A 16,344-nucleotide genomic window follows, 5' to 3' on the forward strand; every position below is an offset into this window, starting at 1 on the left:
GAATGGCCAACAAGGTAGCCAACTCATGAAAATTCACCAAAAGCCAAGACAATGTATGTGGTAAGCAAAATAATGGCCTCCCAAAGATGTCCACATTTTAAACCCTGGAACCTATGAAATTGTTACATTATATTACTGAAGGGAATTAAGGTTACAGATGAAATTAAGGCTACTAATCAACTGACTTTACAATATGGGGGTTATCCTGGATTATCTGGTGGTTCCAGTTTAATCAGAGGGATCTTAAACATGGAAAAGGGAGGCAGATGAGGCCAAGTCACAATAATGTGGTGTGAGAAACACTTAACTGTCCATTGCTGGCTTTGGAAATTGAGGAAGCCCAAGAGCGAAGGCCTGGGATGGCCTTTAGAAGCTGGAAAAGACTAGAAAACAGATTCTTCCCTGGAGCCTTGAAAAGAAACACACCCTGTTGACACCTTGATTTTAGCCCAGTGAGATCCATTTTATATGTCTGACCCCCAGAACTGAAATATAATAAATATGTGTTGTCTTAAGGCACAGAGTTTGAGGCAACTTGTTAGACCAACAATAAGAAACAAATACAGGTAGAGTTCAAAGGTGGAAAAGACACTCTCCCTTGACCATCTGGCCCTCCTACAGCTTTTAGAAATGCTCCAAAAATGCAAGACCCTATTCTATCTTTTCCTGGTCCATTGCTCAAGATTGTTTTTGCAGCAATGAACCTTGAGAGATGAGATATTATATCTTTCTGGAACAACAAGCAGGCAGATTTCCATAGCTAGTGTTCCTCGGCTGTAACATATACTCCCTGTGCATATAGCACCTATGTGGCCCACAGCACTTAGGAGCAAGGGACCTGATGCAAACATGCTTATTGATGCTCCATGCTGCTTGCTGTGCTGCAACTAATACATGCCTCTGATCTAAGAGTTTCATATGTTTTGCCAGCATCCCTGAAATAATAATAGGCTGACATGTTAGATTGTAAGTAAGATAAAATCAAATACCAGACCTGACACTCTCTGGGTAATAGAAAAGAACATCCCATACTTCAATATGTAAATTTCACTCTCCAAATAACACAGATTAAGGATATAGAAAACAGTCATACAGTATAGCATTTTAAAATCCCAATAGTTTTCTTACTGCTCTCCTGTATGCCCCAGGGATAATACGCACACGTGGTGTAGAGCCACTCACAAGTTCCCGAGTCTGGTTCTTCTATTTATTAGTTGTGTGACCTGGAGAAAGTTATATAACTCATCTGTCAAATGGGAATAGCAATAGCTACCTCACAAAGGTTGTTGAGATATTAAATGAGTTAATACATGTAAAGTGATTAGAAAAACTGACACACAGTAGCACTCAATGAATTGTAAATATTTTTATTACTAATTGCACTTCAATGACATTTGGTCAGGAATGATGAGCATCCAAGGGATGGGAAAGAAAGAACAATTGCCTTTCTAATTCCAAACCTCCACTATAACAATTTATAACAAATAGGAGATGGATATAATTTAAAATAATGTTTTATAATAATATTTAAGGAGGATATCAAATAATGAGTCATATTTTAAATGAAGTCACTCAAGATGGCTCTCAAAAGCAGTATTTATTCAAGAAATCTCCTGTATTTGTGCTATATAGTATTCAATGTATTTCAGTAAAATATCTGATTAACACTATAATTTAATTTATTTTAAGGAGCTGTAATACTCTAAAACTATTGATATAAAGAGATTTATTCATAGGAGTAAATAAAGTAATTGTGAAGTTGTTGAAATGACTACCTAAGCCATTTTAAAAGAGAAATATATTTTTTCTTCTTTTCATTGAATGTTTAAAACTCTCCTTCAAGCCCTTGATAAATCTATTGATCTGTGAAACACAGTGTACTACAGGGAGAGAATTCAGTTTACATTATATATCAAATGATGAGATGATTAATGATTATAGCATTTGGTAATTAAACATCTTATAAACCTTTTAACTGATTGACAAATAAGGTCAAACATACTGTTTTGTCATTCTCATATTAAAGATATAAACAATAATGTTAAAAGATATAGAAAATAATATGGCATAAGAAACATGAAAATATTTAAAGATAAAATATATGAAATATCTAGCTCATTACTCACTGTATATGTAACATGTCTTCTTTTTAAAGTGCAGATTTGTTTTCTATTCTTAAATGTTTTGCTTTTAAAGTTGTTACAGAAACATTTCAAATCACTTATTTGGATGTATAGAGGAGAAAATGTGGGAAATATTAACAGTAATCAGTAAAGATTAAGTACTGATAATAAAGAAATCACCTGCATCTCAATTTACAGTATTTTCAGAAATTATATTTTATTAACATAACAATGAATTCCTAAGCAGAAATGAAAGCAAGGATATATCAAATCTTTATTACTGAGAATGTTTGACCAATGGGGCACCAGATTAATTGTATGTAGCAGTAAACTGCATACTAATTAGAGAATTGCATCTGGTTAAGAATTTAATATGTTTTTTCATTTTAAATTTTTCTTATTTCATGAAAAATACATATTCATTGAATAAAGTTTAAATCATACAGAAAATTTTATATAAGAAAATTAAAATATTATAACTATGTCCTAGAAATAAACACTGGTAATAGTTTGGTGTGTATATATGTGTGTATATAACATTTTTTTCTAGTAATTCTCTTATAAGTAATTTAACAATTTAAGCAAAATATATATATATGTCACTGAAACAGTGTTTTGTAACCTGCATTATTGACTTAACTAGCATTGCCTAGATAGGCTATAATTTAACCAGTTTCTCTTCCCATGGTTATTTAGGCTGATTCTTCCTCTGTGATGTGAGGAAACAAGAAACCATATATCTAATTGCCTGTTATAGGACTACAAGAAGTTGAACCAGAGAAACAGATATCTTCAATAAGAAAAAAGTAATAATGATGTTTTAAAATCTATTTTTCCATCCCCTGCAAAATCCCACCAAAAGTGGGTTTTATCTGTGTTGGTAAATTGTGTGTGTACATGCATGTGTGTGTGTGTGTGTGTGTGTGTGTGTATAGGGCTAGGTGCTGAAAAGAGTGGAGGAACCCTTTCCGTAAGGAAACTTCTCAGAAACACAGGAATCTTTATGTCATAACCTAAGCATGTAACCGGCTGCTATGTAATTCTTTAATTTTTGTAAATTATTTTCAGAAGACAAAGGACCCAGAAACCATTTTTCTATTCTTTTAATAACCTTTCTGAACTCTTGAAAGATACACTCCCATCCCTGTTTTCCCCTTCAAGCTCCTCGGTCCTCTCCCCTAAGTGGATCCTGCATTATGCAAATAGAGATCACTGTAAAGTGAAAGTCTGGTTAGGGTCCAAATCCTCAAATAATGATTAAAATGAGTATATTAGCATATTTATAGCCCGAAGTAACAAAATAATTTAAATAAAAAAGGATTAAGTAGAAAAAAAGTTACTATCTCACTTGCTCAAGTGGTAAGAAGGGCTCCAGGTATTATAAATAATTAATCAAATACCAAATTTATTTATATGTTTAATGAATTTATTTAACATTATTTAATATTTATTAATTTAATAGACTATAAATAAACAAGTTCTGGCAAAGGAATGGAATTATCATAATTGGCCTAAACTAGTCAGTATCCACCAGTGGGAGCTAAAGATAGGGTCAGTTTCCCATGAAGCATATGCTATGTGGAGTAATAAGTTATCTCTGAACAAAGTCAGTGTTCTGTTAGCAGAGAGGACATGTTGGAATAACAACCAGTAGTGTCTACTTCAAGTATAGTGACAGGCCGAGACTGGCCCAATGTACACCTGTTTTCTATGGTAAATGATGATAGAATCCTTTTTTATCGTGAAGTGTCCTGGATGATGTAGATAATGTGGTCTAGCTATATTTTGTAAGACTTCAAAATTGAGTTATAATGCATCTTTATTATAATTATACTAGAGGCCCTGTGCATGAAATTCGTGCACGGAGGGGGGTTGTCCCTCAGCCCAGCCTGTACCCTCTCCAATCTGGGACCCCTCGAGGGATGTCCGACTGCCCGTTTAGGCCCGAACCCACTGGGATTGGGCCTAAACGGGCAGTCGGACATCCCTTTCACAATCCAGGACTGCTGGCTCCCAACTACTTGCCTGCCTGCCTTCCTGATTGCCCCTAACCGCTTCTGCCTGCCAGCCTGATCATCCCCTAACCACTCTGCTGCCAGCCTGTTTGCCCCCAACTTCCCTCCTCTGCAGGCCTGGTCACTACTAACTGCCCTCTCCTGCAGGCCTGGTCACCTCTCAACTGCCCTCCCTTGCAGGCCTGGTGCCTCCCAACTGCCCTCTCCTACTGGCCATCTTGTGGTGTCCATCTTGTGTCCACATGGGGGCAGGATCTTTGACCACATGGGGGCAGCTATATTGAGTGTTGCAGTGATGATCAGTCTGCATAGTTCTCTTTTATTAGATAGGATAGAGGCCTGGTACAGGGGTGGGGGCCAGCTGGTTTGCCCTGAAGGGTGTCCCTGATCAGGGTGGGATTCCCTTGGGGCATGGGGCAGCCTGAGCGAGGGGCCTGTGGTGGTTTGCAGGCCGGCCACGTCCCCTGGCAACCCAAGCGGAGGCCCTGGTATCTGGAATTTATTTTCCTTCTACAATTGAAACTTTGTAGCCTGGAGTGGAGCCAAGCCTGGGGCTCCCTCCAAGGCCCGCAGCCATTTCTGTTGGGGTTATAATTGAAACTTTGTAGCCTTAAGCGGGTGGGCCCAGCCAGGGTGTGAGGAAAGCTTTGCTTCCCCTGTTGCTGGCAGCAACCCTGGCCTGCTCTCTCAAGCTCCATTCTGCCGCCATTTGTTTGAATTTGTTTACCTTCTATAATTGAAACTTTGTAGCCTGAGTGGAGGCTTAGGCCTGGCAAGGGCAGGCAGAAATCTTGGCTTCCTCTGTTACCTAGGAAACCTTGCTCTCTGTGGCTGTAGCCATCTTGGTTGGGTTAATTTGCATACTTGCTCTGATTGGATGGTGGGTGTGGCTTGTGGGTGTGGCTTGTGGGTGTGTCAGAGTGGAAATAAAAAAGTTTCTGAAAACATGGTCAGCTTATAAATTTTTAAATTAATTGTGAAACAATTCTTTCCAATTGACTGAAAAACTAATCACACATCATTCTTACCAATTCTTCCCACTCTTCCCCCTCTGCCCCCCAGCCAAGCAGCAGCTTTATTAGTGATACTGGAGTCTTTACATATCATACAGTGCATGTGGAATATTCCCCAGGGCTCCAGGGAATGCCTCCAGGTGTCCAGGACAATACTGTGTGGTACTTATACTGGAATGATATAAATAAAGCTTTGGTGAACAGGTATTCAGGAGAGGGCATGTTAACAGTGATAGACAGATAACGCGCACACCTCTCAGCATGAATTGAGCTGTGGGCCAAGAGGGTAACTTCTTAAGTGATTAGACATTGGGCTGCTCTGGGTCCAGCAGCAGGAGTAGGAGGAGCGTCTAGAGCTGAGACTCAGCTTGGCCCAGTCGGTTCATCTTCATCGTCAGGCACCTCCCTTTGCCTTCCTCAAAGCCCTTCTTCTAGTCCTAGGCCCTGGGCAGAAGCTGGGCCCAGGCAGCAACTTGCCCTCCTAGCTCAGGGACACTTGGGGAAGAAGGCACTCGCCAGCAGGTAGCGCTTCTCCAAGTTGTCCACCACAGGCTCCGTGTCCCAAAGAACATAGGTTTCCATGGACTTATTATTGCTACTGAAGTTCACGTGCCCACAGATGGCGAGGACGTACCTTTCCTGACCTTGTGAAAGTTACTGGTGTCCACAGAAGCCGTGACCACGCTGGTCTTGCGGTGACGTGAAGCCGTGATTCCCGGTACATCCTCCATGAGCTTCATGATGACACCTCCATGCACAAAGCCGTGCAGCTTTTCACAGTCCGAAGGCCCCACCAAGGGATCAATCTAGACTGGCTATAGCAGGCCGTATTCAGCTCTGGGTTCAGGGCCGGTTGGATGTCCTGGTTGCTCCACTGAGTCTCCATGTGCTCCTGTTTCTGGGCCTCCATGTACAGCCCTCCTCCTCCTCCTCCTGGAGGGAGTACATAACTCTTGCACACTTCTCAGCAACAGGGGCACATACCAAGGATGACCTTCGAGGTCAGTTTTTAGTACCTGTGAGGATGTTTCCGGACATCACGTGGACCTGTACTTCCACGGAGTGCTTGGAGGTGCAGGTGATTTCTGAGCTGACAAGCGCCACCTCACCCGTGCAAAGGAGTGACAGGAAGTCCATGGGTGGACTTGGGCCAGGGCAGCCAGCAGCACTCCTGGTTCTGGCTCCTAGGGTGCCAGGTGCTGATGATGGACCTGGCCTCCTCGAACATCTTCAGGATGGTTCTTCTGTGGACCTTCCTGGCCACATTGCCGTTGTCTGGCCACATGGTCCAGGAGACTTGGATGGCAGGCAGGTGTCCACTGTGGCGCTCAACGTGCTGGCGGAGGAGGGTGGGCTGCTGAAGGACAGCACAGGTGTCTGGCAGGCCCCGGGCCTCTTACCAATTTACTTATTTATCTTTTAAATTTATCTTTATTGTTGAAAGCAGGCGTCCTCGGACTACGGCCCGCGGGCCACATGCGGGTGTTTTTGCCGTTTTGTTTTTTTATTTCAAAATAAGATGTGTGCAGTGTGTGTAGGAATTTGTTCATAGTTTTTTTTAAACTATAGTCCGGCCCTCCAACGGTCTGAGGGACAGTGAACTGGCTCCCTGTTTAAAAAGTTTGAGGACCCCTGGTTGAAAGTATCAAAGATGTTCCATTTTTTCCCCATTTACCCCTTCTAGCTCACACCCACCTTCACCACACTATTGTCTGTGTCCATGGGTTATACATATATGCATATAAGTTCTTCGGTTCATCTCTCTCCTCCCACTCCCTTTGAGATTCCTCAGTCTGTCCCATGCTTCTATGTCCCTGGATCTTTTTTTTTCATTAGTTTATTTTGTTAGATTCCACATATGAGTGAGATCATGTGATACTTGTCTTTATTTCTTAAAATGTAGATTTAATGTATTCTTACTTACCAACATTTTCATACCTTAGTCCATGTTTTGCCATTTGAAAAAAAGAAAGGTGATTTTTTTTAAAATGCATTTTATAATTTAGAAGTTAAGTCATTTAGACTATGCTAGCTTCCAAACATTTAATGAACAGAGTGACAAACTACACCATAAACATCTTTATGCTTAAATATATACTGTTTTGTGTCGCATAGAATCACATGAGAAGAGAGGCTGTGGAGGGCTTTGGACCTAGCCTGCCTTATGAGTTCTGCCACACATAAGCTGTAGAACAAGCATGTCAAACTCAAAGGCTAACACGGGACAAATAAACAAGGTTTAAGTTTATGTGGGCTGCAAAAAAAAAAAAGCTTCAAATTTCATAGAAATGTAGGTTTATTTTGATAGAGACATGCTGAATACAAAGGGCTGAAATAAATGAGTAATCCTTAACATAAAATAATAGAACATTTCAATAAAAATTAATATTTTTTTCTTGAACGTTAACTTACCAGACACTGAACAACTGCACAAATTAATAAGCGTAATGCAAATAAAGCTATTTTTCTTGTTCTCAGAAAGCAGAATATTTCCTGTTGCGCATACCGAACAAGTTAGTACAAGATTAATGACGTGGCCAACGGCTGCTAAAATACTCGCTGCTGGTGTTAGTGGAGAGAAATGGTGCGCCTGTGCGTAAGGCGCGTAAGAGAAATGCATGCAACACGATTATAGTAATCAGTCATTAGTGAACATTGTGATTTGTTATTAATAATTATGTATAACAGGATATTATAAAAATTAAGTTACAAAACTTTTATTAAAACGTTGCTTACATACCATTATATTGGCTGGGCCGCAAAAATATTTGTTGTGGGCCACATGCGGCCTGCAGGCCACAAGTTTGACATGCTTGCTGTAGAACAAACATTGGGTAAATTATTGAACTGTTCTGGGCCCTGCTTGATCAGTAAAATGGGGACAACAATGGTCTCTACCTCACAAGTATCTAACTCATGGATTGTGAGTATTAAATGCGTTAATGTTGGTGAATCACTTAGAAGAGTATCAGGTACTAAATAAATGTCAGATATCATCATCATCATCTTCATCATCACCATCACCACCATCACCACCACCACCATGTGGAACCAAGGGTGCAGTGCTGACTGGGAGACCAGACACTAAGGCCAAAAGAACACATACTATCTCAAAACTAGTAATATAATTAGACAATAAAACATTTTAAAAAGTAGAAGTGAGTGTAAAGGCAAAGCAGGAGCAAGGGATGACTAGAGAAAAGGTAGAATATAAAGAAATAATGGGTGGGAGTAGGATGGAAGGGGTTGATGGGAGGGGGAAGGGGGATATCTGAAATACTTTCAACAATAAATATAAATTTAAAAAAAGAAATAATGGGTGATTTCAGGAACAGGCTCACTACATGCACTTCTTCTACTACAAATTCCTCTTATTTGCAACATGTCATGTTGTCGAACATCTAGAATATACTGTTAAAGGGACTAGGGCTTCTGTGTGATATTCTCCGTGTGATATTCTCCACACTTCAAGAAAACATTTCTTAACATGATTTTCTGAAGGCAAATTCACATTAAAAACCAAAATCTCAAATGGGATAAATGGTTGGAGTCCAGAGTAAATGAGATGTAGTTCTGGATAGAGAAATGGGCTTTAACATATTTCAGAGAAATAGAGAAATGGGCTTTAACATATTTGAAAGAAATGTGTAGAATATAACAATGAAGTCAAACAAATATAAGAGCACTAGAGGCCCCGTGCACAAAATTTGTGCACTGGAGGGTGGGGGTGGTTTCCCTCAGCCCAGCCTGTACCCTCTGGCAGTCAGGGAGCCTTCAGGGGATGTCTGACTGATGGCCATGGGACATCCTTAGTGCTGCCACTTATGTGCTCACCAGCCATGATCCCCACTTCTGGCTGAGCTTCGCTCCCCCTGTGGGAGTACACTGACCACCACGGGGCAGCTCCTGCATTTAGCATCTGCCCCCTGGTGGTCAGTGCGCACATTGCGACTTGTCAGCCCACCGTTCAGTCGATTTGCATATTAACCTTTTATTATATAGGATTAGAACACTAGAACACTAAAATTACAGTCATGTGTTGCTTAATGACAAGGATATGTTACCAGAAATGCCTCACTAGGCAATTTTGTCATTGTGCAAACATCAAAGATTGCACTGACACAAACCTAGATGGGTTATACAACTGGGCTATATGGTGTAGTCTACAGCTCCGAGGCTACATTCCAGCAGGTTACTGTACTGAATACTATAGGCAATTGCAACACAATGGCAAGTATTCATATATTTAAACATATCTAAATATAAAAAATGGCACACCTGTGCAGGGCGCTTACCATGTATGGAGCCTGCAGAACTGGAAGTTGCTCTAGGTGAGTCAGTTGAGTGGTGAGTGAATGTGAAGGCCTAGAACATTAGTATACACTACTGTACAATTTATTAACACTGTATGTCCATGGTGGTTTGCTTGGTTTCTTTTTTTATTTTCTTTTTTTTATATATTTTTTATTTATCATCTAAAGTTTTACATATGTCTCCTTTTTCCCTGATTGACCCCCCCACCCTAGCCATTCCCACTCCGGGGCAAGCCCCCACTGCCCCAGTGTCTGTGTCCATTGGTTATATGCATGCATACAACTCCTTTGGTTGCTCTATAATCCCCCCACCTCCCCTGCCATTTGTCTCTGGATCTATTTTTGTTCATCAAATTATGTTGATCATTATATCCCACATATGAGTGAGATCATGTGATGTTTATCTTTCTCCAACTGGTTTATTTCACTTAGCATAATGCTCTCCAGTTCCATCTATGCTGTTGCAAATGATAAAAGTTCCTTCTTTTTTATAGCAGCATAGTATTCCATTGTGTAGATGTACCAAAGTTTGTTAATCCACTCATCTGCTGATGGGCACGTAGGTTGTTTCCAAATCTTAGCTATTGTAAATTATGCTGCTAAACCAGAAACACCAATCAGAAAGGATATATGTTTGTTTTTTTCAATCATAGATTTGCTTGTAATCAGATAATGAAAACCTTTTAGTGTTGGAGTCTATGTTTTCAAACTTTTTAAGGAGCTTGTTGAGGTTTACAAAAGCATCTGCTAAACCCTTCACTGTGAAATTTGTTGGAGGTTCTTCTTCTTACTCTCATGCAGTTTGCCTTTTGTCTTGCCTCTTCCTCAGCTATGCTTTCATGTTCCAGTTTTAACTAACTCCGTATTAGTCAATTCCTTAGAAACCAACTCCAGGAGCTCCAGTATGCCATCCTCATCAATACCCAGGTTAAATTTGTTTGCCATTTCAACCACAGCCTTGCTGATTTTTGTCATGTCCTCAACGTTGGCGCATCTTTTGAAGTCATAAGCGAACCTTTTGATGTCTTCTTCAGGTGTCCCTTCTTTGTGACATCATCCCAAGCCCAAGCAATGTTCTTGATGCAGTCACCTATACAATCATCCTTCCAGAATTGTGTCAGTGTCTTCCTCAGCTGCAGCAATAGTCTGGGGAAAAGTCTTCCTCAGGCAGTAGGTCTTAAAAGCTGCTATAACCTAGTGACCCATTGGTTTGATCAAAGAAGGAGTATTTGGAGGGAGAAATATCCCTTTGATATTGATAGAAACAAAGGAGATGTCCAGGAGCATTATCACACTAAGAAAATCTTGTAAGGCTTGTTATTCTCCAACAGTACTTCTCCATTTCACTGGCATATCAATTCAGGGGGACATCTTGGAAGAGGAACTCAGTCACTTGTGACTACTAATGGCTCCGGTAGTATCTGGCAGTGTGTGCTTACTGATATGCTTGAAGACCCTGGGGTTCTCACTATACTAGAACACTGGATTTCAACTGTGGTCTGTAACATTGTCTCCAAGCGAGACTGTTGTCTTGTCCTTAAAAGCCCTGAAACCTGGATTTAACTTGGCCTCCTTATAGATGAAAGTCCTTCTAGACATCTGTTTCAAAATAGGGAGGATTCATCCATATTGAATTTTGCTCTGCTAAGTAATTTTCCTCCACAGTCAGTTTACCTAGAGTTTATGGAGAATTCTTGCTTTGAGGGATATACTTGTGTGTCTTGTCTTCCATCCAGGTCAGTAGAAGTTACTTTATGTCTGATTGTGGTCCTTGTCAAGTTTTTGTTTGTCTCACTACCTTCAATGAAGCAGATCCTTTAGCAGCTTCTGTCACTGTTCTTATTCTTCAAGATCTTAGCTATAGTGAAGTTCAGCAATAACCATCACTGATTTTCCACCTTTGTAGTCCTTAATAACTTCTAATTTTGTTTCCAGATCAATCACTTGATGCAGTCTCTTACTGGCAATATTAGCAGTGGATTTTGTATACTTAGGCGCCATAATATGAGATTAAATCAAGCCCAAGAGAAAATGATGCAATCAAGAGACTTGGTAAACAGGAGATCTATGAGGCTGCTACTAGCATAGCACAGGATACTATTTTATAGCACACATATTTTAATAAGTAAAAAGACAACACTCTAAAACAATAGTAAAAGTATAATATAGTAAATACATGAACCAGTAACATGGTCACTTATTATCATTATCATTATGTCCTGTACATAACTGAATGTGCTACACCTTTATACGACTGGCAACACAAGTTTTTTTTATACCAACATTTCCAGAAACACATGAGTAATGTGTTATTCTATGATATTATGATGGCTGTGACTTTACTAGGCAATAAGAATTTTTCAGTTCCATTATAATGTTATGTGACCACCATCATATGCTTCAGACATCAATGACTGGAACATCATGGGGTGCATATTTATTATTTAATAAATATTGTATAACTAATTACACTTTTAGTCTTATTATATGAAGAAAACTGAAATGTGATAACTTCTCTTTCAGTTCACTCACAAGAGATCATGAAGCATGTTTATTCTTTTCCAGTCTTGCATGCTTGTCAAAGACACACTGAACCCTGAGACTGACTGAACCTTAAAGGGGAGAAAGGGTTGAATTTGTGGTTAATAACCTCAGCTGTTCCTGATTGATAACACTACTTAAAAGAGCAAAAGAGTATGTCAAAAATTTCTTTTGAATGGCTCATTGTTTACATAAGTATGTAATGTATGTTTTGCATCTAGTTGATGACAAAGTTAGTTGAAATCATTATGGCATAAATTGTTCATAGTTGTGAGAAATAGTGGACAATTGGGTCCCTAGAGACAAGAGAAAAATGATTCAATGGATTAAATTTAAAATGTATTTAAATAACTAAAAGAAAGCATTAATCATTACCTGAGAAATAAATAAAATGTATTACCAAATTTTAGAAACAAACTACACATTTAAGAGGAGTGTAAATGAAAAGTATCTTGAATTTGGAGAAACCATAAGAAAAACTGCACAAGAAAATATTAACATAAATGATTCTTTATATGGCTGAAGAGAAAGAATGTCTTTAATTAATAAATTCAGAAACTTTTCTACAAAAAATCTTTAGTTGATTTTTCTTCTATAATATTTACTTTTAACCTGATTTAATCTGGCCTACATGGACAATCAAATAGGAGATCTTCATCAGATGTTCAACATATTAAATATGTCAATATATGTTATTATGGTATCATAATCTCTTGTCATAATTTCATAGGTTTCAAGATGATAAAGTTACTCTAACTTATATTTTTCCCTCCACAAATTATTTTGGATTATAATATATACAGAATATGTATTTTATAATCCTACCTAATAAAAGAGTAATATACAAATTAACCATCACTCCAACACACAAGATGGCCGCTCCATGTGGTCAAAAATGGCCACCCCCATGTGGTCAAAGATGGCCGCCCCCGTGTGAACACAAGATGGCCACCACAAGATGGCCGGCAGGGGAGGGCAGTTGTGGGCAATTAGGCCAGCAGGAGAGGGCAGTTGGGAGGGACCAGGCCTGCAAGGGAGGGCAGTTGGGGGCCTGCAAGGGAGGGCAGTTAGGGGTTACTGGGCCGGCAGAGGAGGGAAGTTGGGGGCAACCAGGCCTGCAGGGGAGGGCAGTTTGGGGGGACCCAGGCCTGCAGGAGAGGACAGTTAGGGGGGAACAGGCCTGCAGGGGAAGGCAGTTGGTGATGACCAGGTCAGCAGGGGAGGGCAGTTAGGGACAATCAGGCTGTCACGGGAGCAGTTGGGCATCAATCAGGCTGGCAGAGGAGTGGTTAGGGGGTGATCAGGCTGGCAGGCAGAAGCGGTAAGGGGCAATCAGGCAGGCAGGCAGGCGAGCAGTTGGGAGCCAGCAGTCCTGGATTGTGAGAAGGGCAATCAAACATCCCTTGAGGGGTTCCAGATTAGAGAGGGTGCAGGCTGGACTGAGGGACACCCCCCTCCCGTGAATGAATTTCATGCACCAGGCCTCTAGTCTATATATATAAAAGCCTAATATGCAAAGTGCCCCCTCAGGAGTTCGACCGGCATCCAGGAAAGGAAGGCCCCGGCTGGCAGCCTAGAGCGACCCTACCTGTGCATGAATTTTGTGTACTGGTCCTCTAGTTTTTCTCATAAACCTAACAGTATTAGATTCAAGAAAATAAATGTCACAGGACAGTTTCTAAAAAGGCTGTTCTCAGGTGAGCACATACTCTTAATTAATGAATAAAATACTCAAGATTACCAGTACCTTTTATTAGGCTCAGGATTACTGTTATTTTTCCAACCTTATGATTCTAGAATGCAGTTTGGCAAAACCACTCATTTGTGTTTATTACATTCTCCGAGGCTACTGATCCATGCATTTAAGTGTCAGAAGACAGGAAAAAAAATCATCACACTATTGTATTCTCAAAAGTTTTTATTCATATTACTTTCTTACAGAGGACCCATTATTTAAGACCAAAAATATGGCAATTGAGAATTATGTTTAACATTTAATTGTATGGGCAAAGCAAGAACATTTATATTTTGATATGCTGAATATAACAAGTTTTCACATCTGTTTCACTGCTTTGCCTTTCTCATGGGATTAAACCTGCCAAATTATTCCATTTGATTTCAGAGAGGTCTCATATGGAAATTTATTTTATTTACTTTACTTTCAATTAATTGGTTCAGTGAGCATTAGCAACTCTGAGGCACAGTTTCCATCTTTAGGCAAAGGTGTCAATCTATATTAGACCTACTGTGCTGTGAGTTTCAGCTACAAAGTTGGATAAGGCAGAGCAACAGGGAAAGTGTGAGCAGGGCCTACTAAAGCCACAGTAAAGAGAAAGAAAGCTCTATCCAAGCTCTCAAATGCATCGCTTGTACAATACCAGGTGCTGGGTTCAACACATAAAGAGCTTCTTAATAAGGCTGACAGCTAAAGCGTTAGACCTAACTTTACTTTACATGTCACCTACAATAATAGTTCTCTGTTCTCCAGCAGACAATAGTAAAAACTTGAATTGCCAACAGTTAAAAATAAGGTTTCATATTTACCCTTTAGATTCCATATTGGGGGGGGGGGAGGACTTTCAAGCTGTATGGTATTTCTTCTATAACGTTTTCATACAATTACTAATATAACAGTAGTTCCAGTGAACCTTTCCTTACAAATTTGTGCAAAAGTTTAAATGTAGCTGCTGGATGAGATTTTAACCACAACACAATCAGAAAGTTTGAGCAATAACTCATTTTGGAAAATGATATAATTAAAGACTAATTCCAAGAAGTGTGGGGCAATACTGTTAGATGCCATGAAAATGTTTCCCAGAGCACAAACTTTGCAATGAGTGATGGTTCATACTTGATATGGCCTGTGAAAAGCAGATTATCATAATGGTGCTCTTCCCAGCAAATAAAACCATTAAAAAGGTATTTAATGTTCAGTTGGACTGAAAAGCAGGCCAGTTAAAATCCATATTTGGCCATCTTGTACAAGAAATATTACTAGTGAGTCACTCTAAACCAAAATTTTAAATTATAAATGTAAACTCTCTTTTTTTTTTTAATAGGGAGAAGGGTCCATACTTTTATTTTTTAATATAAAACCATATTTTTACCCAGGTTCTATCATCATGGTAAATAAATAGGAATTAAATATGGAATGAAGGCTTAATGAGAATTCATAACAAAATGTGTTGCTCTATTATTTGCTGATACATACTTCTAAACTTCCTTTTCTGGAGATCAAATGTATTATTTTTCTAGTGAACTCAACATTTCATAGCATAGCACCCCACATATAGTGTATCAAAAAATGTATACACACTTTGAATGATTATAAAGTCAGTGCTCATTAACGTATAGTTCATTTTCAAAATTTAAAAGATCTACAGAAATGAATAGTTCTTTTTGTCAATGCCTATTTTCAAACTGATGACTGTTCAGGTCCAGGCACTGCTGATAATGCAAAGCAGTGGAATAGCAAACATCAAAAATCATTTTGTTTGGTATTTGTAAGCCCTCAATTCATAGACTGTTGCCAGTTTTGTACCATAAACTTTATCTTTTATGTATCTCCATAAAAAAGTCTAGTGCAGGCGTCCTCAAACTACAGCCCATGGGCCACATGCGGGTGTTTTTGCCACTTTGTTTTTTTACTTCAAAATAAGATATGTGCAGTGTGCACAGGAATTTGTTTATAGTTTTTTTTAAACTACAGTCCGGCCCTCCAACAGTCTGAGGGACAATGAACTGGCCCCCTGTTTAAAAAGTTTGAGGACCCCTGATATATATAATAAAAGCCCAGCGACCATTATGGCGGAATGACCAGAATGACCGGTCGACCAGTTGCTATGATGTGCACTGACCACCAGGGGCCAGATGCTCAACCCAGGAGGAGGGCTGGAGGCCATGCTATGGCCCAGGGGTCCCAGGAACTGCAAGCCCAGAGCTTGCTTTCCAATAAAAACATAAACTGGGAAAAAAAGCGGCCCAACGCCACCACCCTGGGAAGAATGGCTCCAGGAGGGAAAGGCCTCCCCAGGCCCCGCCCTGCCTGGCTGGCGCACTGCTGGCTTGCGGGGACTCACCGGTGATATGCGGAAGCACAGCCTCTCCAACTCCAAAGCCGGTCGCACCGACAGCTGCTCCCCATCCAGCTCCATAGAGGACGCAGTGCTGCCGGGCAGCCTCAGCTCCGACTTCCAGCTTCTGGCTTTCTGCCCACCCCTTCGTATACTACATGTGCTTGGGAGCGTGGCTTCAGCCTCCCCGGCCAATAGCACCCCAGCACAGCCAGAGAGTGGCAAGACACAGTCCCCAGGGCTTCCTGGGCATTGATTTGGCAGCT

General features: G+C 40.1%; 1 protein-coding gene and 1 pseudogene across 1 annotated transcript in view; both read right to left on the reverse strand.

The window, feature by feature from the left end:
• Positions 1 to 16,344, reverse strand: part of FOXP2 (forkhead box P2) — a 579,029-nt gene that overhangs the window by 430,180 nt on the left and 132,505 nt on the right. The window lies entirely within an intron of this gene.
• Positions 5,502 to 16,159, reverse strand: LOC103295946 (cytosolic acyl coenzyme A thioester hydrolase-like; annotated as a pseudogene).

This window comes from Eptesicus fuscus, chromosome 14 (assembly GCF_027574615.1).
Source record: "Eptesicus fuscus isolate TK198812 chromosome 14, DD_ASM_mEF_20220401, whole genome shotgun sequence".
Classification (NCBI taxonomy): Eukaryota; Metazoa; Chordata; class Mammalia; order Chiroptera; family Vespertilionidae; genus Eptesicus; species Eptesicus fuscus.